The sequence below is a fragment of the Macaca thibetana genome, chromosome 15 (assembly GCF_024542745.1).
Source record: "Macaca thibetana thibetana isolate TM-01 chromosome 15, ASM2454274v1, whole genome shotgun sequence".
Classification (NCBI taxonomy): domain Eukaryota; kingdom Metazoa; phylum Chordata; class Mammalia; order Primates; family Cercopithecidae; genus Macaca; species Macaca thibetana.
Window position 1 is genome coordinate 94199297 of NC_065592.1, and position 25945 is coordinate 94225241.

At 41.6% G+C, this 25945-nt stretch overlaps 2 long non-coding RNA genes and 1 other non-coding gene across 6 annotated transcripts in view; 2 read left to right on the forward strand and 1 right to left on the reverse strand.

Annotated features, from left to right (window-relative positions):
• Positions 1 to 1464: 1464 nt before the first annotated feature.
• Positions 1465 to 1532, forward strand: LOC126938167 (small nucleolar RNA SNORD95). Its single transcript, XR_007719993.1, has one exon. It is a non-coding gene; the product is annotated as a small nucleolar RNA SNORD95 (small nucleolar RNA).
• Positions 1533 to 14025: 12493 nt separating this feature from the next.
• On the forward strand, positions 14026 to 24322 carry LOC126936861 (uncharacterized). The gene is made up of 3 exons (XR_007719599.1): positions 14026 to 14184; positions 16207 to 16324; positions 24233 to 24322. It is a non-coding gene; the product is annotated as an uncharacterized LOC126936861 (long non-coding RNA).
• Positions 16318 to 25945, reverse strand: part of LOC126936860 (uncharacterized) — a 78300-nt gene continuing 68672 nt past the window's right edge. For 2 of the 4 annotated variants that reach the window (XR_007719596.1, XR_007719595.1), the window contains exon 7: positions 16318 to 16851. This is a non-coding gene — a long non-coding RNA (uncharacterized LOC126936860). Of the gene's footprint in view, positions 16852 to 21055; positions 21133 to 22749; positions 24803 to 25945 lie in introns of those variants that run through there. The other 2 variants (XR_007719598.1, XR_007719597.1) reach the window with 2 other exon arrangements.

A 25945-nucleotide genomic window follows, 5' to 3' on the forward strand; every position in this document is an offset into this window, starting at 1 on the left:
TTTTTTGAGATGGAGTCTCACTCTGTCACCCAGGCTGGAGTGCAGTAGTGGGATCTTGGTTCACTGCAACCTCTGCCTCCTGGGTTCAAGTGATTCTCCTGCCTCAGCCTCCCAAGTAGCACAGGAATGTGCCACCACACCTGGCTAATTTTTGTATTTTCAGTAGAGACGGTTTTACCATGTTGGCTAGGCTGGTCTTGAACTCCTGACCTCGGGTGATCCACCCACCTCGGCCTCCCAAAGTGCTGTGATTACAGGCGTGAGCCACCGCACCCGGCCAAGAACTGAAGTTTCTTTTATGATCACTTCAGTCCATGTAAAGGCCTGGCTAGGTCTTTCACACTTGCTTCCATGTCTCTCTAACTTTACTCATTCAGTATGAGTGTTTATTAGATAATTTTTGCCAGTGTTAATGCTTGTCATGGAGATCCAAAGTGTCGTGTTCCCTAGAAGCAAAGATTGAGATGGGAATTCTTAGGCAAGTGATTTAGTGAGGGAATGCTGCAAAGGTAGGAGGGATACAGTATAAGGTAGGGGAAGAAGCAAGGCAATGATGTGATTTGATGGGGCACTATGGAAAGTGAATTATACCCATACAGGTTATTCTCCCCGTTAGCAAAGGTGCTGGGCTGTGACACCCCTGCCATCGCCAGTGATTGGCTATGGACCACCCGAGAGCAGGGATGAGTGAAAGCCCATGCAGACTCTCCAGATTCTCTAGGCCAAATGTATGAGCATGTGTACTGGTGAACACTGCTGTGTGATGATTTTTGTGTGTCTGGGCACTTTTGCCTTCTAAGGGCTCCTTCCTTCATTAAACAATATATTAAAAATTAAGTTGGTGGGGCTGGGCGTGGTGGCTCATGCCAGTAATCCCAGCACTTTGGGAGGCCAAGGCCGGTGGATCATGAGGTCAGGAGATCGAGACCATCCTGGCTAACACGGTGAAACCCCGTTTCTACTAAAAAAATACAAAACCTTAGCCAGGCATGGTGGCAGGCGCCTATAGTCCCAGCTCTTTGGGAGACTGAGGCAGGAGAATGGCGTGAACCCGGGAGGAGCAGCTTGCAGTGAGCCGAGATCGAACCACTGCACTCTAGCCTGGGCGACAGAGGGAGACTCCGTCTCAAAAAAAAAAAAAAAAAAAAAATGAGGTTGGTGGGCTGGGCATGGTGGCTCACACCTGTAATTCCAGCGTTTTGGGAGGCTGAGGTGAGCAGATCACCCGAGCTCAGGAGTTGGAGATCAGCCTGGCCAACATGGTGAAACCCCATCTGTACTAAAAATACAAAATTAGCCGGGAGTGGTGGTGTGAGCCTGTAATCCCAGCTACTTGGGAGACTGAAACAGGAGAATCGCTTAACCCAGGAGGTGGAGGTTGCAGTTAGCTGAGATAGCGCCACTGCACTCCAGCCCGTGCAATAACAGAGAAACTCCATCTCAAAAAAAAAAAACAACAAAATTAGGGTGGTGATGACCCCAACATTCCGTCTGAATGCCTGTGCTGAAACCCAGAGGCGGTTTCTGAACCACTGCATAAAAAAGCATTAAAAACAAGTTTTATGACTGCATTGATATACATATGAATATAATCCAGGTTGGATTATATTTGTTTATTTATTTTTAGATTTTGAAAGAGATTAAAACATTTTCATGGGTTTCTAAAAGCATCATGGGACCTTGGCTTTGTGCCTACTGTGTGTAACGGATGAACTGGCTCTGTTAGTGAAGGTGGAATCATTGGAGAGCCAGCCCCGTGTGGTTCACGGATGCTGGAATTCCAAGTGTGTAGCTGGTTATGTGTCTGGTCTTTCCTTCCATTTGCTACTTGCCTGGATTCCAACTAACCCTATCACCTTCTTTCTCTAAAGTCCATGCTCTTCTGAGACTGTATTGGGTTGAACAACAGTGTCCCCCCAAAATTTATGTCCTCCTGGAACCTCAGGATGTATCTTGTTTAGAAATAGAATCCTTGTAGATATAATTAGTTAAATTTAGGTGAATGTCCTGAATTAGGGCCCTAAATTAAATGACTGGTGTCCTTGGAAGTGGAGAGAACACAGCAGCGTCACAGCCATTGACTATGGAGGCAGAGATTGGAGTGATGTAGCCAGAAGCCAAGGAAAGCCAAGTTTCCCAGCAACTATCAGAAGCTAGAAGAGAGGGACGAACAGTTTCTTCTTTAGAGCCTTCAGAGGGAGCATGCACCTGCTGACACCTTGATGCTGGATTTCTAGCCTCCAGAGTGATGAGAGAATAATTTTTTTTTTTTTGAGATGGAGTCTTACTCTGTTGCCCAGGCTGGAGTGCAGTGACACGATCTTGGCTCACTGCAAACTCTGCCTCGTGGGTTCATGCCATTCTCCTGCCTCAGCCTCCTGAGTAGCTGGAACTACAGGTGCCCACCACCACACCCGGCTAATTTTTTGTAGTTTTAGCAGAGACAGGGTTTCACCATGTTAGCCAGGATGGTCTCGATCTCCTGACCTCGTGATCCACCCGCCTCAGTCTCCCGAAGTACTGGGATTATAGGCGTGAGCCACCACGCCCGGCCTAAATTTTGTTGTTTTAAGTCACCTAGCTTGTGGAACTTTGATATGGCAGCCCTAAAAACTAACACAAAGTATCTCTGCAAATGTCTTGTTTGAATCTTAGGCCTCTCTGGCTTTGACTATCTGGGTACTGTTGGGCCCAGACTCCTAAACTCTTTGCCCATTACTTTCTAGAGCTTGCTGTCCACTTCCCAGCACAGATATTTAAACCTGCAGTACTGAAGAGCAAGCAGAGAATTGTTCAGGTCAGAGAAGTTGCCAAGGTAGCTTTCACCCTACCAGAGTAGCTCCCTTCCTTCATTTCATCACACTTACATCAGCAGTGCTGGATGCCAGAAAAAAATGTAACAATGTCTTCAAAGTTCCAAAGAAAATTATTTGCTTTTGAAGACAGGAAGAGGACAGGAAGAGAGGTGCACTTGTTTAATATCTTTCTCTTATCCCCAATTCAGAAAGAATAGCCATAAATACCCTGTCCCTAAAACTAAATCTTTCCTAGTTTTTAAGCTATTTAACAACAACAAAAAATTGGTTGAGAAATACAAGCAGGCCGGGGGCGGTGGCTCACGCCTGTAATCCTAGCTCTTTGGGAGGCCAAGGCAGGTGGATCATGAGGTCAAGAGTTCAAGACCAGCCTGGCCAACATGATGAAACCCCATTTCTAATAAAAATACAAAAATTAGCTGGGCATGGTGGCGTGCGCCTGCAGTCCCAGCTACCCGGGAGGCTGAGGCAGGAGAAGAGAATTGCTTGAACCCAGGAGGCAGAGGTTGCAGTGAGTTGAGAACACACCACTGCACTTCAACCTGGGTGACAGAGCAAGACTGTGTATCACACACACACACAAAAAAAAAAAAAAAAAAAAAAGAAAAAAAAGAAATACATGTAGATATGAAGATGATATGCTGCAAAATCTCATAGACTATGTGTTACTTGAGGAGAAGGACCATATCTTTTTACTCAGTGCTCAGCATCTAGTACAGTAACTGGAATATCATAATTTTCCAGCTATGGCATTGATTACCAAACTTATTTAGCTCACATGGGTTACTGGGCAGATGTCCGGAGCTGCAGCATATGTACAAACCCTGAAGTTGCATCATTTGAATAGGATCTTGGTTTCTTTGGTGACATGTGTGAATGAATACTTATGTTCTCCAGGTAGTACCTCCTGGTTTGATCTTGAAAACTCTTGAACAAGTCTTCAAGATCAAATACTCTCCACTTATCTGTTGATATACTTGCCCTTTAGATATAGTAAGAATTCAGGAACACCAATACAAAGTCAACATTTGACAAAGGAAAATTTTTGTAAGTGATTTAACACACTTTATTTCTAGTAAGTTTTTGGATATGAAAAGTAATTTTAACGATTTACTGAGTACTTAGTATAAACTGGGACTATGCTAAGCACTGTCTATGTAGCATGTCACTTAATCATCATAACTAGCCTATGAGTTTGTAAATTATCATTGTTTTCTTGGTGAAAAAATTGAAATATAGATGGATTAGTAAATATGCCTATATGTGGCAAAGGTGGGATTCAGATGGTTGCTTTCCTAAATGAAAAACACTGTGCCAGTCGGGCGTGGTGGCTCATGCCTATAATCCCAGCATTTTGGGAGGTTGAGGCAGGTGGATCACCTGAGACCAGGAGTTCGAGACCTGCCTGGGCAACATGGTGAAGCCCTGTCTCTACTGAAAATACAAAAATGAGCCAGGTGTGGTGGCGTGTGCCTGTAATCCCAGCTACTCAGGAGGCTGAGGCAGGAGAATCGCTTGAACCCAGGGGGCAGAGGTTATAGTGAGGTGAGATCCAGCCACTGCACTCCAGCCTGGGCAACAGAGTGAGACCCTGTCTCAAAATCAACAACAACAACAACAACAAACAAAACAAAAACAAAAACAAAAAACACTGTGCTGATGAAGCTGCAGCTTTAGTGTACTGAAAATCATCTAAGGGAGTTTAGGCCAGGCGCGGTGGCTCACGCCTGTAATTCCAGCACTTTGGGAGCTGAGGTGGGTGGATCACGAGGTCAGAAGATTGAACCATCCCGGCTAACACGGTGAAACCCCGTCTCTACTAAAAATACGAAAACTTCGCCTGGCGTGGTGGCAGGCGCCCGTAGTCCCAGCAACTCGGGAGGCTGAGGCAGGAGAATGGCGTGAACCCGGGAGGCGGAACTTGCAGTGAGCCGAGATTGCGCCACTGCACTCCAGCCTGGGCGACAGAGGGAGATTCCATCTCAAAAAAAAAAAAGAAAAAAGAAAATCATCTAATGGAGTTTAACAAAAATGCAGATTGTTAGGTTTCACTCCTAGAGAATCAATGAGTCTCAGGCTCAAGAATCTGCATCTTTAACTATAACCCCGGTGACTTGGATCAAGTGGTCCATGAACCACACTTTGAAAAGTACTGCTCTATACTATGAGATGCCAAACACATAGTGTGAATTATTTTGTATCCAACAATATTTTATTCAATACAAGTTTGCCCCTTGTGGATGTCTCGCTGTTCCTGCACCATTCATTGTAATGACCTTTCTTTCTCCACTGCTTGTGGTTTCATTTTTGTCGTAAATCAAGTGTCCGTATGTACTCAAGTTCTAGGTATGACTCTCCTATTTTATTCTCTCTATATAATCCCTATCATCATCTGTTGTAAACACACTTTGAGAAATTCTTCTGTGGATCAAAGGGCAAGAAACCTTGGAACACCCCATGAGTCATTTTATGAGTGGGCATAATATCAGTAAAATTTAGAGGTGGTCATTTAGAAAGCAGTGCCCGGCATTTCCTGGAATCCTCATGTAAATACATCCATATGATCTACCAAATACAATTTCTGATGTTTTCAGAAATCTGTGTATAGTTCAGTAATACCCAGGAACTACTCTGTTTCCCTCTTCATTTTCATTGCTTTCCTTCCCCAAAACCTCTTTTGCCAAATCAGTAGTACAACATTTTGGAAAACAAGTCCTTTTTTATTAAGAGCACCTTATCTCACATTCAAACATCATCAGGAAAGAAAGATAAAATATAGACTTCGTAGTATTTATCTCTCAGCTGTTGTACATTTGAACAAAGGTTTCACCTCCCAGCGATTTGCTACTGCCTCAAATAGGGTACCTGTTGTAAGTGTAGCTTGACTGAGTTCGATTTAAAAATGAGAAAAAAGGCCCGGTGTGGTGGCTCACGCTTGTAATCCCAGCACTTTGGGAGGCCGAGGCGGGCGGATCACAAGGTCAAGAGATTGAGACCATCCTGGCCGACATGGTGAAATGTCATCTCTACTAAAAATACAAAAATCAGCTGGGCATGGTGGTGCACGCCTGGAGTCCCAACAACTCAAGAGGCTGAGGTGGTAGAATTGCTTGAACTCAGGAGGCAGAGGTTGCAGTGAGCCAAGACTGTGCCACTGCACTCCAGCCCAGACTGGCGACAGAGCAAGACTCCATCTCAAAAAAAAAAAAAAAAAGAGAAAAAAACCCCTCGATATATTGTACATACTTGTTCCCTGGAAAAAGAGACTTCTGTTTAAATGTAGTTTAATACCAGCAAAGTAATTTTGTCAAACAAGCTCTTAAAAACAACTTTTAGGCCAGGCACGGTGGCTCACGCCTGTAATCCCAGCACTTTAGGAGGCCAAGGCAGGCGGATCATGAGGTCAGGAGTTTAAGACCAGCCTAGCCAAGATGGTAAAACCCCGTCTCCACTAAAAATACAAAGCTTAGCCGGGCGTGGTGGTGGGAGCTTGTAATCTCAGCTACATGGGAGGCTGAGACAGAAAATTGCTTGAATCTGGGACGCAGAGGTTGCAGTGAGCCGAGATCGCGCTACTGCACTCCAGCCTGGGCGACAGAGTGACACTCCATCTCAAAAAACAAAACAAAACAACAACAACAGCAACAACAACAAAACAAAAAAATCTTATTTTTATAATATTATATAAAACAAGTTAAAAAGATTGCATTTGTGATGAATCACAGGTGAGGAAACTGAGGCACACAGCTGTGAAATTACTTAGCTAAAACCATGAAGGAAATTGTATAAACAACAGGAGATTTCACTGCATTGCTTTTCAGTGAGTTCTGAGGTTGGAGGCAGTCACCCAGCTGGATTCCCAGGGAGGGCAGCAGCTTTCCATTAGAAATAGTTCAGGCTCGCAATACCAAGTTTCCATTTATATCTGTAGTTGTGGATAGTCAAGTGGTGACCCAGCTGGTCACAGGAAAAGTGTGTGGGCTAAATGAAGGGTTGCTATTCGGATGATTACAGTATCACTACCTCCAATTCTGAACACTAATACCTCAACAGCACAGAAAGGGACTTTTTGTTTTGTTTTGTTCTTCAGTGTAGGTGGTGTGATGGCCTCAGAATGAGTCATGTTATGTGGTATATACCATTTCTCCATTCTCTGTCAGTAAGAAGCCCAATAACTAAGTGTTGAAAGAATTTCAATTACTCTGTAGCCAACTGCCCAGCACGTGGGACCTCAGCTGATGAACTGATGATCAACTGGGGAGAAGCAAATAGGTTTGGAGACTTAAGAAGTCACCGATAGCTACCATGCTAATGGCAGAAGTGCATGGGCCCTCCTCTTTCTGCTCAGACAGCATATTCTCTACTTTTCTTTCTTTCTTTTTTTTTTGAGACAGGGTCTCACTCTGTCACCCAGTCTGGAGTGCAGTGGCATGATCTTGACTCACTGCAACCTCCACTTCCCAGGCTTAAACAATCCTCCCACCTCAGCCTCCTGAGTAGCTGGGATTACAGGCATGTGCTACCATGCCCGGCTAATTTTTGTATTTTTAGTAGAGATGGGGTTTTGCCATGTTGGCCAGGCTGGTCTCAACTCCTGGGCTTAACTGATCCACCTGCCTCAGCCTCCCAAAGTGTTGGAATTACAGGCGTCAGCCACTGCGCCCAGCTTCTCTACCTTTTGAGCATAATTAGCTGAAAATTTCCTCCAGTAGTGTGCATGATTATCCCAATGACTGGTACTTTCTCTGTGCTAGTCTAGTCATATTTTATTGTCATATTAGAAATAAAGGTCATTATGTTAATGGTTAAAGTGGATGTTTTTGGTAGCCATTGTCCCAGATGGGGGAGTGGGCAGTGCTGGGGAACAGGATGGTGAGTCATATCTGTAAGAGAAAAGGAAATTCCCTTTGAACATATTTCTCAAGCTTCCCTGATAATATGGGTTACCTGCAGTGTTGGTTAAACATACAGATTTCCAGGCTTTTCCTTTGGAGATGCTGATTCAGTAAGATTGAGATATGTCCCTGGAACATGTATTTTTAACAACCATGTGATTTTTGTCATTAGAGAAGTGTGGGAAGCACTACCCTATGAAGTATGATTTTGAAAAAGTGGTCAGAGACCGGGAGTCCCGGATTCCCAAATATCCATCATCGTTGCCTTGGAGTATTTCTCTCTTTCTTACCACTTTCTCAAACCTCTACTGTCTACCTCCCACTAATTACCATTCAGTCCCACCTGGTTGTCTTATTCTTACCTCAAATTTTATCGTATCCTCATCATTTCACCTCTATCAGCAATTTGCATTTCATTTCAAGTCAAACCCATTCTACACACTGAGTCACAGTGGCACCAAGTGATTTGCTAGTCCACCCTATATCACGCTCTTCAAACCTTTTTACGTTTCCACATTGCATTTTCTGCATAGACTGCCTTCTCTCACTATTCAGCCCATTGCACTTCTGTTTTTTCTTCAAGAGTTCATACATCATTTCCTTAGGGAAAGCTGGCTAACCATATGCAGAAACATGAAACTGGACCCCTACCTATCACATAGACAAAAATTAACTCAAGATGGATTAAAGACAAATGTAAGACCTCAAACTATAAAGTTTCTAGAATAAGATCTAAGAAATTCCCTCTGGACATCAGCCTTGGCAAAGAATTTATGACCAAGTCCTCAAAAGCAATTGCAGCAAAAATAAAAATTGACAACTGAGACCTAATTAAACTAAAGAGCTTCTGCACAGAAAAAAAGAAAAAGAAAAAGAAAAAAAAACTATCAAAAGAGTAAACAGACAACCGACAAAATGGCAGAAAATTCTCAAACTATGCATCTGATAAAGGATTAATATCCAGAATCTATAAGAAACTTACATCAACACAAAAAACCCATAAATCCATTAAAAAGTAGGCAAAGGACATGGACAGATACTTCTTAAAAGAAGACATACAAATGGCCAACAAAAATATAAAAAAATGCTCAGCATCACTAATCATCAGAGAGATTCAAATAAAAACTAGAATGAGATACCATCTCACATCAGGCAGAATGGCTATTAGTAAAAAGTAAAAACACAACAGATGCTGTCAAGGCTGTGGGGAAAAGGGAACGCTTATACACTGTTGGTGGGAATATAAATTATAGGTTAGTGCAAAAGTAACTGCAGTTTTACTGCAATGGCAAAAACCTCAGTTGCTTTTGCACCAACCTAATAGTTAAGCCACTGTGGAATCAATTTGGAGATTTGTCAAAGAACTAAAAGTAGAGCTATCGTTTGACCCAGCAATCCCATTACTGAATATATACCCAGAGGAAAATAAATCATTCTACTAAAAAGACACATGCACTCATATATTCATTGCAGCACGATTCATAGTAACAAAAACATGGAATCAACCTGGGTGTCCATCAGTGGTGGACTGGATAAACAAATCACGGTTATAATCCCAGCACTTTGGGAAGTCAAGGCGGGCGGATCATGAGGTCAGGAGTCCGAGACCAGCCTGGCCAACATAGTGAAACCCCGTCTCTACTAAAAATACGAAAATTAGCTGGGCATGGTGGTGCACACCTGTTGACCCAGCTACTCGGCAGGCTGAGGCAGGAGAATCACTTGAACCCGGGGGGCAGAGGTGTTGGTGAGAGATCATGCCACTGCACTCCAGCCTGGGTGACAGAGTAAGACTCTGTCTCAAAAAAAAAAAAAAAAAAAAAAAAAAGTGGGACATATACACCATGGAATACTATGCAGCCATAAAAAGAACAAAATCAAGTTCTTTTCAGCAATGTGGATGCAGCTGGAGGCTATTATCCTAAATGAATTAACACAGAAACAGAAATCCAAATGCTGCAGATTCTTACCTGTAAGAGGGAGCCGAACATTGGGTACTCATGGACACAATGGGACGCAGATGAGAACAACAGACACTGGGGACTCCAGAAGGAGGGTGGAAGGGATGGGGAAGGGGCTGAAGAACTTCCTGTTGGGTACTATGTTCACTCTCTGGGTGATGGAATCATTTATACCCTACACCTCAGCATCAAGTAATATACCCATATAATAAAGCGGCACATGTACCCACCGAATCAAAAATAAGAAATGGAAAACAAAAAATAAATAAAACTGAAAATAAAATAAAAGGAAGTCTTCTGCAGCTCCTCCAGGAGGAGTTAATTCTTGCCTCTGTCTCCTGACACTTTGGATTTCTCTTGTCTAGAATGCAGGGTGTATTGTCATTATTTGTTTTGTTGTCTGTGTCTCTCAGTAGGCAGCATGCGTAGGGACAATGCCTTCATCTTTATATTCCAGTGCCTAGCAGAGTATACAGTGGGAATTTCAGAGATATTTGCTGAGCAAACTTTAGGCTTAATAACTATATTGAATGATTACTATCAGATAAAAAGATATGGGTTAATTCAAAGGAAAAAAGTCATATGAAAAAGACACATGTACACATATGTTTATAGTAGCACAATTTGCAATTGCAATGATATGGAACCAATCTAAGGGCCTATCAAGCAATGAATGGGTAAAAAAAAAATATAGTATATACACACCATAGAATATTACTTAGCCCTGAGAAGGAACGAAATAATATTTTTTGCAGCATCTTAAATGGAGCTGGAGGCCATTATTCTAAGTTAAGCAATTCAGGAATGGAAAACACAGTATCATATATTCTCCCTTATAAGTGGGAGCTAAGCTATGAGGATTCAAAGGTATCAGAATGAGGTAATGGACTTTGGGGACTCAGAGAGGAAGGGTTGGAAAAGGGTGAGGGATAAAATACTACATATTAGGTACTGTGTACACTGCTTTGGGGATGGGTGCACCAAAATCTTAGAAATCACCACTAAAAAACTTATCCATGTAACTAAAAACACCTGTACCCCTACTGAAATAAAAGCTATTGAAATAAAAATGGGCCGGGCGCGGTGGCTCATGCCAGTAATCCCAGCACTTTGGGAGGCCAAGGCAGGCGGATCACGAGGTCAGGAGATAGAGACCATACTGGCTAACACAGTGAAACCCAGTCTCTATTAAAAATACAAAAAATTAGCCGGGCGTGGTGGTGGGCGCCTGTAGTCCCAGCTACTCGGGAGGCTGAGGCAGGAGAATGGCGTGAACCCAGGAGGCAGAGCTTGCAGTGAGCCGAGATTGCACCACTGCACTCCAGCCTGGGCGACAGAGAAAGCCTCCTTCTCAAAAATAATAATAATAATAATAATAAAATAAATAAATAAAAATGAAAACGTTATGGGTTTATTTATGTAACTCCAGGTATTCATTCATTCATGGGTCCATTTGTTTATATGCTAAGCATATAATTGGAGAGATGCGTATTTTTTCTTAACATTTTCTTTTTTTCTTTTTCTTTTCTTGGGTTAACTTCAGCCTGAATAGAAATAAATATAAACTAATTATATAATGAATGAAAGATTTACTGCAGTGAAATAGTGCCAAGAAGGACACGCACTGGGGACAGTGGAAGTATATAGAGTGTGGGGTGAGTGCTGCTGATGAAAAGAAATGGTCTAGGGAAACGGGGCGCGCAGAGCCTTCCAGGCCCAGGAAACAGTCTGCTCAAAGACCTGGGGTGGAAGGGAGCACAGTCAGACTGGGAACCTTAAGACAGTGTGTCTGGAGCAGAGAGAGCAAGTGGACCTATGTGCAGAAGAAAGACTGTTTCCCAGAGCACACAGGTTCTCACAGGCCCTTTTAGGAAGCTTTGTCTTTATCTTTTTGTTGTTGTTGTTGTTTGTGAGACGGAGTCTCGCTCTGTCGCCCAGGCTGGAGTGCAGTGGCGCCATCTCAGCTCACTGCAAACTCCGCCTCCCGGGTTCACGCCATTCTCCTGCCTCAGCCTCCCGTGTAGCTGGGACTACAGGCGCCCGCCACCTCGCCCGGCTAGTTTTTTTTTTGTGTATTTTTAGTAGAGATCGGGTTTCACTGTGTTAGCCAGGATGGTCTCCATCTCCTGACCTTGTGGTCTGCCCGTCTCGGCCTCCCAAAGTGCTGGGATTACAGGCGTGAGCCACCGCGCCTGGCCTACTTTTTTGTATTTTTAGTAGAGACAGAGTTTCACTGTGTTAGCCAGGATGGTCTAGATCTCCTGACCTCGTGATCTGCCCGCCTCGGCCTCCCAAAGTACTGGGATTACAGGCGTGAGCCACCGTACCCGGCCTGCCTTTATCTTAAATGCAGAGAGAAACCAGTAAAACTTGGAGTGGTTTTGGTACGTGTGCTGTTACATTTTCGTGGGAATTACATTGGCCAAATGATAATTTGCTCTATTGTTTATTTTTGTGTTGACCACGCCAGCTTCTTTAGGACAGGAACCATAGCTTACATTCCTTAGAGTTCCCAGCATTTCATACTATACAGTAAGTAGGGTGGGGAACCAAGAAATGTGTGCTGCCTGTTCTATTTCAGATTCTTGAGAGTGAGGTTTTATATAAACACACTTAGAAAGAAACTTAGTTTTCTGGGCACTATGAATCATGCCTGTAATCTCAGCCCTTTGGGAGGCAGAAGCAGGTGGATTGCTTGAGCTGAGGAGTTCAAAACCAGCCTGGGAAACACAGCGAAACCTGTCTCTACATTTAAAACAAACAAACAAACAAACAAAACCAACAACAAAAATTAGTTGGATATGGTGGCATGTGCCTGTAGTGACAGCTACTTGTGAGGCTGAGGCAGGAGGATCACTTGAGTCAGGGAGTTTGAGGCTGCAGTGAGCTGTGATTTCACCACTGTACTCCAGCCTGGGTGACAGAGCAAGATTCTGTCTCAAAAAAAAAAAAAAAAAAAAAAAAAGAACTTAGTTAACCAAATCCATTGGATAGCTAGCTATGCTATACAATTTGTGTGAAAATGGTGAGAAATTAATATGGTGGATGGACAGCTGGTTACCCATTACTGACTTGATTGAAAAAAAACTGTTTCTGAAGTGTCTGGGAAACTAATAGCCAGGGTTAGTTGCAGAAGAGCCCACTTCCCTTGTTCAATTAAGTTATTTTATTGCTCACGATGTTTGAAGTTTTGCCATTACAAAATCATTATTCAGGCCTTGAAAGACTCTTTGGTCTTTAAAAAATCCCCTTTGAAAATATAAATACCTAATGTCGGGTAAAAGATATACTAAATTTGTCAGCTGACATCTTTGGGTTATTTTCATGAGCTCCAAATATTAAGGATATTAAGGATATATATACACATACACACACACATACACACACACACATACTTGGGTTAGAGCAGGCACATCTGTGATATGGAAGTGAAGTTAGTTGGTGGCCAGAAATGAGTATCATTTTGTGAATGTTGGCAATGATTCTGCCATTGACTGTCACTGAATCTGTCCGGAATTAGGTTTCACAGTAAAACAGAGCGCTTGTCTCTCTAATCTCCAGGATACTATGACATTTAATCATATGATGAGGAAAAGTGTGATGAACTTTGGGATGTGAGCTGCTTTGTTATATAAGCTGAGCTGGTGGCACTGTCTACACAAAGTCTTTGCATTTCCTTCCTTTCTTCCTTCTCCCCTCCACTCCCCTCCCCTCCGCTCCCCTCCCCTCCCCTCCCCTCCGCTCCCCTCCCCTCCCCTCCCTCCCTCTCTCCCTCCCTTCCTTCCTTCCTCTCTCCTATACTTTCTTCCTCCCTTCCTCCCTTCCTCCCTTCCTGCCTTCCTGCCTTCCTGCCTTCCTGCCTTCCTGCCTTCCTGCTTTCCTCCTCTCCTCTCCTCTCCTCTCCTCTCCTCTCCTCTCCTCTCCTCTCCTTTTTCTTCCTTCTTTTCACGGGTAATCACAAGCCTTTAATGAGGCAGGGCCACAGACCTGATCACTCAACATCTGATATAAGGAAGGGGGAGGTTATATAAGGCAGGGTGTCAGTGAGCCATAGGCCACAGCCAATGTTCAGGAGTGTGTTGGATGGGTCTACATGATCCGTATGGACTACTAATCATGGGGGCTCCACGCGGGGACAGGACCAGGTGGGGTGGGGGTGTCTCAGTGCCTGCTGCATAGCTCTCTGGGGCTGTGGCCTCCTCTCAGCTCAGCAGGCTGCAGGATTTTCCTGCACCACGACACTCACTGGTTTTATGGCAGGAGGCAGAAGCCATGGAAGCGAGTGGAAAACAGAGCGCACAGCTGACTTCACAGTAGTGGATACTGGTGACACTTCATGGCTGTGACCCAGAATGAACTAACACACGCAGGACACAGGGCGTCACTGGTCCCAGGCCTCTGTCCATGACCAGGTGGTCAGCAGAAGGACTTCTGCACCTCACTATGCAATAAGCCTTTGTGTTTCAACCGACATCTGAAATTCACTTTTCAGGAGCAAGTTATTTTTGTAAGGTAAGGATTTCATTAGAATATCAGTACAGCTAATATTAAAATAGTGCTTTCTTATCTTCCACTACATTCTCCAGACTGCTTTATTTGTCCCATTGCTCAGCAAATTCCTAGTTGTTGGAAGGGAGATGAATGGGGAGAGTCCCTGCTGAGGTTTTGGGGTGAGAGTGGTTTTTCCAGATTATTCCATGATAATTTGAAATTTTCTCTGCATGATGGGGGCATATTTCCACTGTATGCTTTCCATGATGATTTTTCTTATTTCCCTTTAGGGTGTTCCCCACTGTGCCCTGTGGATTTCTACATTACTTTCAAGTTTGGCAGTTGTGCCTCATTGAATCAATTGGTGACATAGCAAATCTTGTATTAAAAATAGTTTTTAAATGAATAAAACCATTCTATTAGGAAATGTAACTACGTTATTTTCTCACAGATTCACCAGAGATGTCATAGATCTTCTTTGGGATTTCAATAAATTAAAAAATCACCACCTATGGATAAATATGTCATTATTCAAGCCACCACACTAACCAAAAACTGATCTGCCCATTTTTTAACCTCTTCCCCTGAGAGATGCTCAAGTTCTATGATTCACCAAGTAGAGTCTTAAGTCAGGGGACAGTAAACAGTAGTTCAAATCTGGCTAGCAGAATTTCTCTGTAAATACATTTTTATTAGAAATTAGCCATGCCATTTGTTTAAAGGATTGGCTGTGGCTGCTTTTATGCTACAGCATCAGAGCTAAGTAGTTGCCACAGAGTCTGATGACCCACAGCACTGACAGCTTTGACTATCTGACCCTTTACAGAAAATATTTGCTGATATTGGACTAAGATATGTTTCTATATATTCTTTGGCCATTAATTAATTAGGCTTGAACTCCTTGAAAGCACAGACTATCTCCTATTTCCCTTTGTATCTTCAGTGTATATCACACTATGTCTTGTTGGAAAGAAGAGCTCAGGTTCAAATGAAGGAAAGGAACCTAATCGAGCTGTAAAAATAATCATGGGCGCCCCTCTCAAAATCTTAAATATTACAGGAAAGAATCATTGAAAACCAGCCATTGGGTGATTTTAAAATTTAATTTAATTAATTAATTTTTTGAGACAGGGTTTAGCTCTGTTGACCAGGCTGGAATGAATGCAGTGGTATGATCTCAGCTCACTGCAACCTCCGTCTCCTGGACTTAAATGATCCTCCCACCTCAGCCTCCCAAGCAGCTAGGACTACAGGCACATGCCACCACACCTGGCTAATTTTTGTATTTTTAGTAGAGACAAGGTTTTACCGTGTTGCAGAGGCTAGTCTCGAACTCCTGACCTCAAGTGATCCACCCACCTCGGACTCTCAAAGTGCTGGTGCAAGCCATCGTGCCTGGCTGAATGATTTTTTAAATAACGACAATTTTAGATGGATTCTCAGAAATATCTGTGTCAACAGGGCAGACTCTGCTCTTGGTGCCCTCCAAAGGGTTGCCTGTGTTCTCATTCCAGCAATCCAGGGGTGGGAAGAGACCAATGCAACTTTTGCTTTACAAAGATAATTTTCATGCCTAATCTCCCAAAAGTATTTCTAAGGATGCCCCAGTGTCAGGTGCTGGGCAGCACGGCCAAGAAATAGCTAAGCCAGGATGCTGGGGATATTTGTATTCTCCACTCACTCTTCCAGCAGGCAAATTCTGTTTTGCAATTTGTTATTACATGAAAAAAAAGGAAGTGTTTGGGAAGCAATGTAGCCTGCACTCTGTACTTTTTCTACCCTTGTTTGAATGCTCTTGGTTGACTTTGCTTACATATGTAAATTTGAGAAATGACTGGAATGTAATTTTTTTAAATTGATGTATTTAATACCTTGAGTAAGCGTTGGAAAGGGCTCAGAAAAAATAATCTTGGGTAGTTTCCTTAATATCCAAGCCAAAGGTGGCAAATATGTAGCAAGTTTATTATCAGTCTGACCTCTTTCCTCCCTTCTCCTACCAGATGTCACTAACAGAGCACTGCATTTTTTTTTTTTTTCAAACAGACCCTCAGAATCCTTCAAATGTGCCCAGATAGCCACCATTATTAGAATTGGCACATGAGGTGAACTTACCTTCCCAAGCTGATCTTACGTCTTTCTAGGTGTGAGAATCTTGAGTGATGTAAGTCACGTTTCAGTTGGATTTGCATACGTTTTCAGCTAGATTTTAGTTAGATTTTCACAAAAAGCAATACCATCTTAATTGTTTGTGAAGTTCACTTAGGCAAAAATTATGTATTTCAAGGCAACACTAGATAAAACTTGATGCTTTTTGAGTCCTTGTCTTGGTCCTGGCAGGTGATTTAGGGCCTTGGAAAAGAAGAAATCTCATATTCTGTGTCTAAATTATGTTAAAACTGTGCAGACATCCAGTTTCCAAGGTCCCTGAGAGAAAACACACATAGAGACACACGCGCACATTTGCATGCAACAATGAATTAAGGAGAAAAGAATTAAACCTGTCTTGGCCTCAGTTTCCAATTTGTAAAGTGAGAAAGCAGACGAGGTTTCTCAGTCAGACTGGAAAGTTCTCCAAGGTCACTTCCAAGAGTGTAGCAGACATCTCACCTCCTGTTGTCCGTATTAGCCCTTCATGGACAGTGAGATTAAAAACACAGGTTGCTCTCCAGTGAAACTTTAATTGCAGAGCTTTAATTAGAAAAAGAAACAAAATACTCTTAGATTCTGTTTTTTTTTTAAATTTTATTTTTAATTGTGTTTTTATTGTTTCCATTTTATTTCAAAAGAGAAATGAAAACCTCAAGTTTCCAAAGAGCTGCACACATTTCTTCCCCATACAACTGCTTTAGCAGGTTAACCCAAAACAATTTCCTAAAACGTACTTTTAATGAGAAACTCCAATCTCTGAAATTTGTCTTGAACATTTTTTTTTCTTCAGACGTCTTATGGGACTCTGGAGTTTCCATACCTCAGTGCCAAGAACATAGCAAAGGAATTTGACTCCATTTAGTAATTACCTCGTGTTAGTCTAGCTCAGAGTTGTTTTGCTCTTAATGGCTTAGGAGAGCCATTTGGATACTTTGATTCCAGCAATATAGTTCCAATGGGAAGGTGGGTGAATGGCCATGTAATGTTTAGCTTATTATAATGGCCATAGCCAAAGCTTTTGCAGAGTAAATTTTTACCAGACTTGGACTAAGGATGGGTCACTGTGGAGGAAAGCATGAGAAAATAGGAGGGAGAAAATAAGGCTGGGAGAGTCCTTTCCTTCTCCAAATTAGGCCCCAGGATTCTAGTGGACATTTGTTTTAGTCCTTTCTGATAGCCAGAGGGAAAGGTTTCCCCAGCGTTCTCCCCATGTGCTTCCAGGACCCTGACGCATCCTTACTGTATTAGTCAGTGTTCTCCAGAAAAACAGAACCAGTAAGATATATATAAGCTATGGCCTGAGAACCAAAGGGCCCCATGGTATAAGTCTCAGTCTGAGGGCAGGAGAAGATTGATGCCCTAGCTCAGGCAGGAAGGTAGAAAAAAGGGGCAAATTCTTCTTTCCCTCATGTTAACTCATAAAATTAACCATACACCAAGGCTTCACAGTGGAGCATATACATTAAACCACAGATTCTAAAACTGTCTATGGTGAATGACTCCCCACCCCTGCATCCACTGTGGATTGATACTTGTGTAAAATACAACAAAAATGAATCAATGAAGAAAATGATACACAAGACTGGGCGTGGTGGCTGATGCCTGTGGTCTGTGCACTTTGGGAGGCCAAGGAGGGCGGATCATGAGGTCAGGAGATTGAGACCATCCTGGCTAACACATCTCTACTAAAAATACAAATAATTAGCCAGGCGTCGTGGCTGGTGCCTGTACTCCCAGCCACTTGGGAGGTTGAGGCAGGAGAATGGTGTGAATCCAGGAGGCGGAGCTTCCAGTGAGCCGAGATCCTGCCACTGCACTCCAGCCTGGGTGACAGAGCAAGACTCTGTCTCAAAAAAAAAAAAAAAAAAAAAAAAAAAACACACACACACAAAGACATACAGAATATTAGCCTCAATTTTTTATTATCAGATTGAATTGCCCTGTCAAATTGCAGTAAAATTTCTAGCCACTCTCAATTTCTATACTCATCTTGTCACACACAGTCACAAAATGTGTGGACAGGGACTGGTCCACAGATCACGCTTTGAGTAACCTGACTTAGCTAGACCATTAGTGCTTTCTGGTTACCAGTGATTATTTCAGGAGTATTCTTATAACCTAAGCTGGTCCTGGACCCTCCAAGTTGGGACTTTACTTGGGAATGCCAGGATAATGATTCTCCTTTCTCCTGGCTGGATGCCGTCTTTGGCCACCAGAGACATGGGCTGAGAATGAGTAAATACTAAGAAGGTAGATCCAAGGGAGAGTAAGTGAGAAGCTGGATCTACTCTTCTATTGTGGAGAAATAAAAGCCCATAAGTTAACATTTTTGTATAAACCAGAATTCATCTGGTTTTATATCATTGCCTGGAGAAAGAGTATTATGTGATACAGTAATTAGTTTGTATGTTTCCCCATGAACTCTCACCAGCTTCTATTTGCTAGTCATCTTTCCAAAACACAGAGCTGAGTGTGCTGTTCTTATGGTATAGAAAAGTTGGCTTCCCACTGCCCTCAGTACAAAGGTCAAGCTTCTTACTTTGTCATTTAAAGTCTTTCACAATTGGATCCCCTTCTACTTTTTCAGCTGATTTTTTTGCTAGGCTCATGCTCAGGCACATATCTTATGCTTTAGTTTGACCAGACATGCACTTTTCTAGATATTGTAGATTTGTTCATGTTCTCTGTGTGGATTGCCTTTCCCCTTTCGACACCCTTTTCTGACTTACTAAGAATAGAACCTCAAAAATATAAGGTGTTTATTACTTCTTTTTTTTTTTTTTTTTGAGTCGGAGTCTCGCTCTGTCGCCCAGGCTGGAGTGCATTGGCGTGATCTCAGCTCACTGCAACCTCCGCCTCCTGGGTTCAAGCCATTCTCCTGCCTCAGCCTCCCGAGTAGCTGGGACTACAGGAGCCCACCACCATGCCCGGCTAATTTTTTATATTTTTAGTAGAGACACGGTTTCACTGTGTTAACCAGGATGGTCTCCATCTCCTGACCTCGTGATCTGCCCTCCTCGGCCTCCCAAAGTGCTGGGATTACAGGCGTGAGCTACCGCGCCCGGCTAGGTGTTCATTACTCTTAAATGTTAATTATTACACATCATCATTCTGGGTGATTTCAAGGGCTAAGTTTGAGAGTGTTGGCAAGGGGGCAAAGTGAGGCACCCAGAGACTTGATGAAAAGTGCATTTAGACCCCAAAGCTCTCATTTCATAGAGATTCTAATATGGTTGGTTGTACTACAAAAATCTCAGAGAGCAACAAGCTTAGACAAAATGTAACTTCATTGCCGTGTATACTGAGTATCCTCAAATGGCAGCATATTACTGTAGTAGAGTTTTTGGAAAAGACTCCTTCTTGGAGACAATATAACCAAGTGCAGTGTGAAATCCAAGAACAGACTTCTGGGTGGCGATGTAGGTAAATTGGGAGGATGTCATGGGGTAGTGGTGAGACAGTCCCACTCTACTAGAAGCCACCTCTGCCACCCCCCAAAGGCTGCCTAAAATCCTCTGGTAAGAGCTTATTACAAGGCTTGGAGGTAGATATATGCAGAATGTGTGAAATGTTTTCCTGGGAGGGATGACATTTTAAACTTTAATTTTATACATTACTGGGAGTCATATGTAATATAGTTCTTGAAAGCAAGGATGGGAAAAAAAAAAACAACAACAACAAACCCTATAAAGACAACGATGTTAAGTGTGGAAAGAAAAAGTTACCTAAGAGGTGATAGAGTACCAAAAATAGCTTTTCATTACTTCTCAAATTTGTTAGCATTTAATGGGCAAAGTGAATATTCTTAGCTATACAACTGCTTTAATTTTAGGATTAGGGGATACTTTTAATTTTACAAAATTATGTGTTAATATTGTTTAAAGTAGAAGCATACAGAATGTAGAGAATTTATTCATTAGAGCTCTAATATTTACGTGCTGTCTGATCTAGAGAAGTCACTTACCCTCTCTGAGCTTCGGTTGCATTCATTGATAAAACAGGCATAATATTCAGAGAAAATCTAAATGCCTGTTACAATAAAAACAAATTAAAAGAGAAAAAAACAAAAACAGGCACAATACCTGACCTGCTAACCTCATAGGTTGTGAAAATGTACTCAGATGGCTGGAAGTAGAATTCTTTATAAAGTAGAAAAGTTTATTATTTATAGTTGGTGCTAGTGCAGAAAGGATAAGTGGTGTGAAGCACTGCCACTCAATGTCAATGGAATTTACTGTTGGTGGTACAAAAAAAGAAAATAAATATATCTCTAGTCTCTTGTTCCTTTAAATTTTGAAGGAGCTTCTACCAGGTTCAGAAAGGGAATCTTACTAGCATTTGGGGAAAAGCCTTTTTACTGAAACTTCTTGAAGCTTTCAACGGTGGGCACACATATGTTTGTAAAGACATCTAGCCAATGAATGACATTTTAAAAGAGAGAAGCTGTTCTTTGACCATCTTCTCAAATAATTATTAATTTGTATCAGAAAATTGGAGAGGGTGCACGTGCAGGGATTTTTTGCTAAGGAGCATGATGTGTCTGAGGAGTTATGACCCACAGTATCTGATCTGTTCCAGAGATCGCTTGGTGATTGTAAATGCCTCTCCTGTATGTTTGTATAAGTCTTGAGCTGTGTAGAACTAATTGCTCTAACTGCACCAGGAGGTGAAGGGCAGAGCCCGTGGCTTACAGATGCTTGTGTCTCCTAGTTTCCAGCAGCAAATATTTATTAGATGAAAACTTGGCTGAGGCTGCATATCAAAGAGAAGAGGAAGGGGCATCTCTTGGCAGATTTTATCCTCAAGGCAGGTTACCTGCTCCTGTATAATTGAAAGGAGACCTGGCCTGAGTTGAAGGCTGTCTTACCCCTTCAGAAGAGATCAAGTAGCAGTGGTGGCCCATGGGTGTCAAATAAAGGGCTTCATAGTTTAAGAAAGACATGAGAAGCTAAGAGCCAGTTCAGAGGACAGCTGTCATGATAAAGAGTTTAGAAAAGAATGTGTAGGAAGATGGGCCAGGGATGGGGGATATTGGGATCATTTAAACCTGACAAGATGAGCCTGAATAAAGTATGACAGGTAGTTGGTATTCGGACATTTGCAGAAGTGATTATATAGAATATAGAGCAGATGCTCTAAAGTATTTTTGGATGCCAGGGCACCCAGGAAAAGATCATATTTACATGGCCCACAGTGTAATCAGGTGAGGTTGCTTAAGACCCCATTCTGTTCTAAGGCTTTGACATGCCTGGGTCCCACTCTGCTACCAAAGACTGATGGCATCAGTAGTATCATCCAAAAGACCACCAAGATGGCTAAATAGTAGAAAGGAGAGCCTCATTGCTCTCATCAGTTTGCAAGCCAGGAAGGGAAAGCATCCAGTGTGGACTGAAGGTGCTCTCTGTTGGAATAGGGGAAGGACAGGTTGGGTTTTATATTCATATTCATACATATTCAACAAGTTTGGGGGAAAAGCTATACATGTTAATGTGGGAGCCGGGCACACTATAATGAGTGAACATACGTAGCATACATCCCATGTTCACTTTGGAATGGGGTTTAGCAGTAAAATGAGGTAGAATTTGGCCCTTTACATCATAAGGTGAACTACAGGACACAAATGTGGTTTGTGTGCAGCCTCTATAAGCTGGTAGAAACTGGCAGTCTAATATTAATAGCTTATCAGAGAAGAATGTTTGTAAGGCTGGTCCTCTGTCCAATCAGAGCTGATAACTGGTTTGGTTAGAGGGAGTTTAATTATAGTAAGTTAGAAATTTGCCATGCCATCCAGGCCCTGAACCCTCTACCCATAGGTAACTTTGTTTCCTTAACCTTAGGGTTAGTCTTAGTTGATAAAAGGGCATCTATTTTGGTTTCTTAGATCACAATAACTTAAGGCACTGTAACCGATCCCTGGTTTAAGGGAGTTGCATACTTGTTACCAAATTGATGTAGAGGGTTGGAGCTGTCTGTGTTTGAGGTAGAGTTAGAAAATGTGGGGTCAAAATGACAAATAAGGGATTGAAATAAAAGAAGGAACTAATTGATTCTGGATTTGAAAATACTGATTGATTTGTCACAGGATGGATGTGTGGGTGTGTTTGTAAAGAAAATAACTTTTATCTGAGAACCGTGAGTCCTCTTAAATGATCAGGCTTAGAGAGACATTATAATGAGGCAGGAATCATGGTCCTACTTCCTCCTTGAGGTATTTATTCATCTCTTGAAACTGCTTGTTATTGCCACATGGAGCTATACATTAACCAAATAATGACACACCTGACACTATAACCCACACTCTATAGCTTAACAATGTATAGCCAATCACTAACCAATGTCATTTCTGTAAACCAATGAGAATTCCTGATAACAACTTCGTATCAGCCCACCCCTTGTCCCCTTTTTTGACTTTTAAAAACCCACTTGTAACTGCTGCTAATTGGAGTGTATATTTAGGGCGACTTGCATCTGTGTTCCCAGGTTGCAATCCTCAAGCTTGACCCAAATGAACTCTCTACTTTGATAAAAGAAACACTTCAGCCAAATTAAATTTAAAGGAATTTAATTGAGCAATGAATGATTCATGAATCTGGCAACCTCCAGAATCACAGCAGATTTACAGAGACTCCAGGGGTGCCTTGTGGTTAGAACAAATTTATAGACAAAAAAGGTAAAATGACACACAGGAATTGGAAGTGAGGTACAGAAACAATGAGATTGGTTATAGCTTGGCATTTGCCTTATTTGAATGCAGTTTGAATGTTCAGGAGGCTATGAGTGGTTGAAGTATGTCCGCTGGGATTGGCCAACACTCAGCTGTTGTTACAGGTGCATACTACTGGGCTAGGTTTTCAATTTTTCTGACTATTAAGCTAGGTTACAGTTCATCTACGAGGACTCAAATATAGAAATGTGGAGTCCTTCTCAGGCCATATTTAGTTTGCTTTAAAAATTCCCCCCTTTTGGTCATTTTCTCAATTTTGAGAGATTGATGTTACTATCACGATTGTAAATGTACTTATACGGTTTTGAAACCACTGGGGAAGAGAAAAACAGTGGATTTTACAAGGAGAGAATAAAGACTGAGTAGAGGGTACCGCCTTACACTGAAGCATCCTGTTTATAGGAGAAAAGCAAAACCCTGTCTGTCATAGGATCAGTTTTTTTTTTAAAAGCCTTAGTTTGATTATGTCACATTTAGCATGAGTGACTTCATTTTCATTTGGTTTGGTTTGTTGGGGCCAAGTGCATGAGCTCAGTCCAAAATAATGGCCTCCCATAATTTTATTTTAAAAAAATTTCCCCCTCTTTGGCCAGGTTCTCACGTAAGTGAGAATGTGACCAAAACTTAGGGCCTTAGTGCCACTCTCAGTTACCATCACTTTGGTTTCTGGTCTCAGCATGTTATTCATAGGTTATGGTGTCCTCGTAGTCACACATTTCTTTCACCTTTTCCATTCCAGTTGAAGAGAGAACATTTAGTGTTCTAGAGATGGCTGCATGCAAACATTTAAAACTTTTGAGAGAATACACCACACCAGGGAGACTGTTATGGCTACTGGGAGGATAATACCAAGAGTTTGGAGTATGGGCCCTTACCCAGGGCCCCCATAAACCAAACGACATAAAATTAAATAGATTAAAGAATGACCTAGCTGAAGAGTCTACTCATGTGACCAAGTGGATTTTTCATTAATCCCCTGAAACTGAATTTTTATAATCTAAATTTGATGTGTTTCTCCACAGGCCACGAGTGTCAGCAGCTGCGCAGGCACTTTTCTGTTTATCCAGTTCTATTATTTAGCATAACTTTCAGGAGAGAATTTAAAGTCTGTTGTGTAATGATAGCCTTTAAAGTAGAATTTGCTGTAGAGCCTATTATGAGGGAGACATTTCTAATTACTGTTTCTTTTATTCTAAGTCACAGAAAAAGAAACTAACAAATGATGTCCTTCTAGAAGAGTGAAGGCCTCCTGGCAATGTTCTCTTTAATCCATGATGTGTGTTAAAAGGAGTTTTGACTGATTATGAAGCAATGTATGAACCACTAAACTTTCTCACCTACATTGGGCCTTCATCTTCTATCTGTTAAAGTACAAGTTTATTCACATATAAGGCTGGCTGCAAAACCATTCACAAATAAAAGTATACCCTGTAAGTTTACATAATAGACCTCTTTTTCATTTCTATTGTTCATAGAGGCATAAACACAGAAAAAGTATTCAAAGACAAGAGTCTCGTGATTGTAGAAGTCTTGATCCGTGATCTTGGGAAAAGCTGTTCACATCAGGGATGCCATCTTCTTCTGGGGAGAAAGTTTCCTGGTTGGTTTTACCTTAAGGGTTCCAATGGATATACAGTTCCAGGAGTGTGGCGGAACCCTTCTCAGCTGTGAGATTATGAACCCAAGGTTCAAGGCTCCAGTTTTGCTGTAGTGTGGATGTCAAGGACAGTCTTTCTCTGATAGTCTCAGAATATCCCATCTTCAGTTCTAGATTGTGAAGGGATTGTCCTCAGTGAACCATCAAAAGCTTTCTTTACCTGGTGAAAATACACTGTAGCATAATAATCTACTGTTGTAACATCAGCCCTCTTGCATGGGAAGGCTTTTATACAACGAGAAAACATGCATTGAAAATGACAGTTGAATGAAATCCCTTTAGAAATGTTTATATGGCCCATCAAGTAGCCAAATGTACCTGAAGCTTTGATTGTCTTCCCAGGAATATGGAACCAAACATTGGTTTTAAGCTATTTCTGCAATTTACAAGTCATCACATCAATATATTCAATTTGGGTTATTTTATCTCTTCCATGATGAGTCATGGAATGCAGAGCCTTTAATAACAAAAGCTTTAAGGACTCAGGAAGGACAAGGCAGCTGTCCTGTTTCTTCATGAGTCCGTGCTTAACAATGGACTTATGTCCTCTTGAATACCAGTTGTTTCTCCAATTTGGGTACATAGCACTGATAACTAATGGGTTATCATAGGTAATTTGACTTAGACCATGGAGTTCATTCAAATTGTATATTTAAACAATTTTAGTATTGACTGATTTAGCATGATAGTCTAGAGCTTGATTTTGAAAGGTTTGTTAAATACCACAGGTTTAAAACGTTGGCTATTATAAAATAGAATCTTAGGTTACCATAAGTCATTCATTTAGCCAAAAAGATAACTGAAAACTTTTTTCAAAGGAAAAGCGTCATTCTGATAGAGAAGAGACTCAGCTTCCCAAACAAGACCCAATGAAGATTGCATGGGGCTAACTGATTCTCTCTTCTTTCCTTCCCTTCCCTGCTTTGTCCTTTGTAGTTTACTTAAAAGGTAAACAAAAAACTTTCATCTTTTAATATTACACAAAAATCCTTTTTAAAAGAGAAAATCCAAATTTTATGTTTTCATTAGTGTATTTTTAATGTTAAAGCTAGTTTTTAATAACATCTATTCAGTTTTAACTAATTTGACCATAAAGTAGGATTTTTGTAAGCCTTTTATAACACTTTACAATTTTTTTTTTTTTTTTTTCTCAGAGCAGAACAATGTTCTAAGAAAATTCTATTGTGTTTTTTTTTCCAATGTCCAATTTATGGAAAAAACTGAAAAATGCCATTTTAACTTTAGCCAATTTG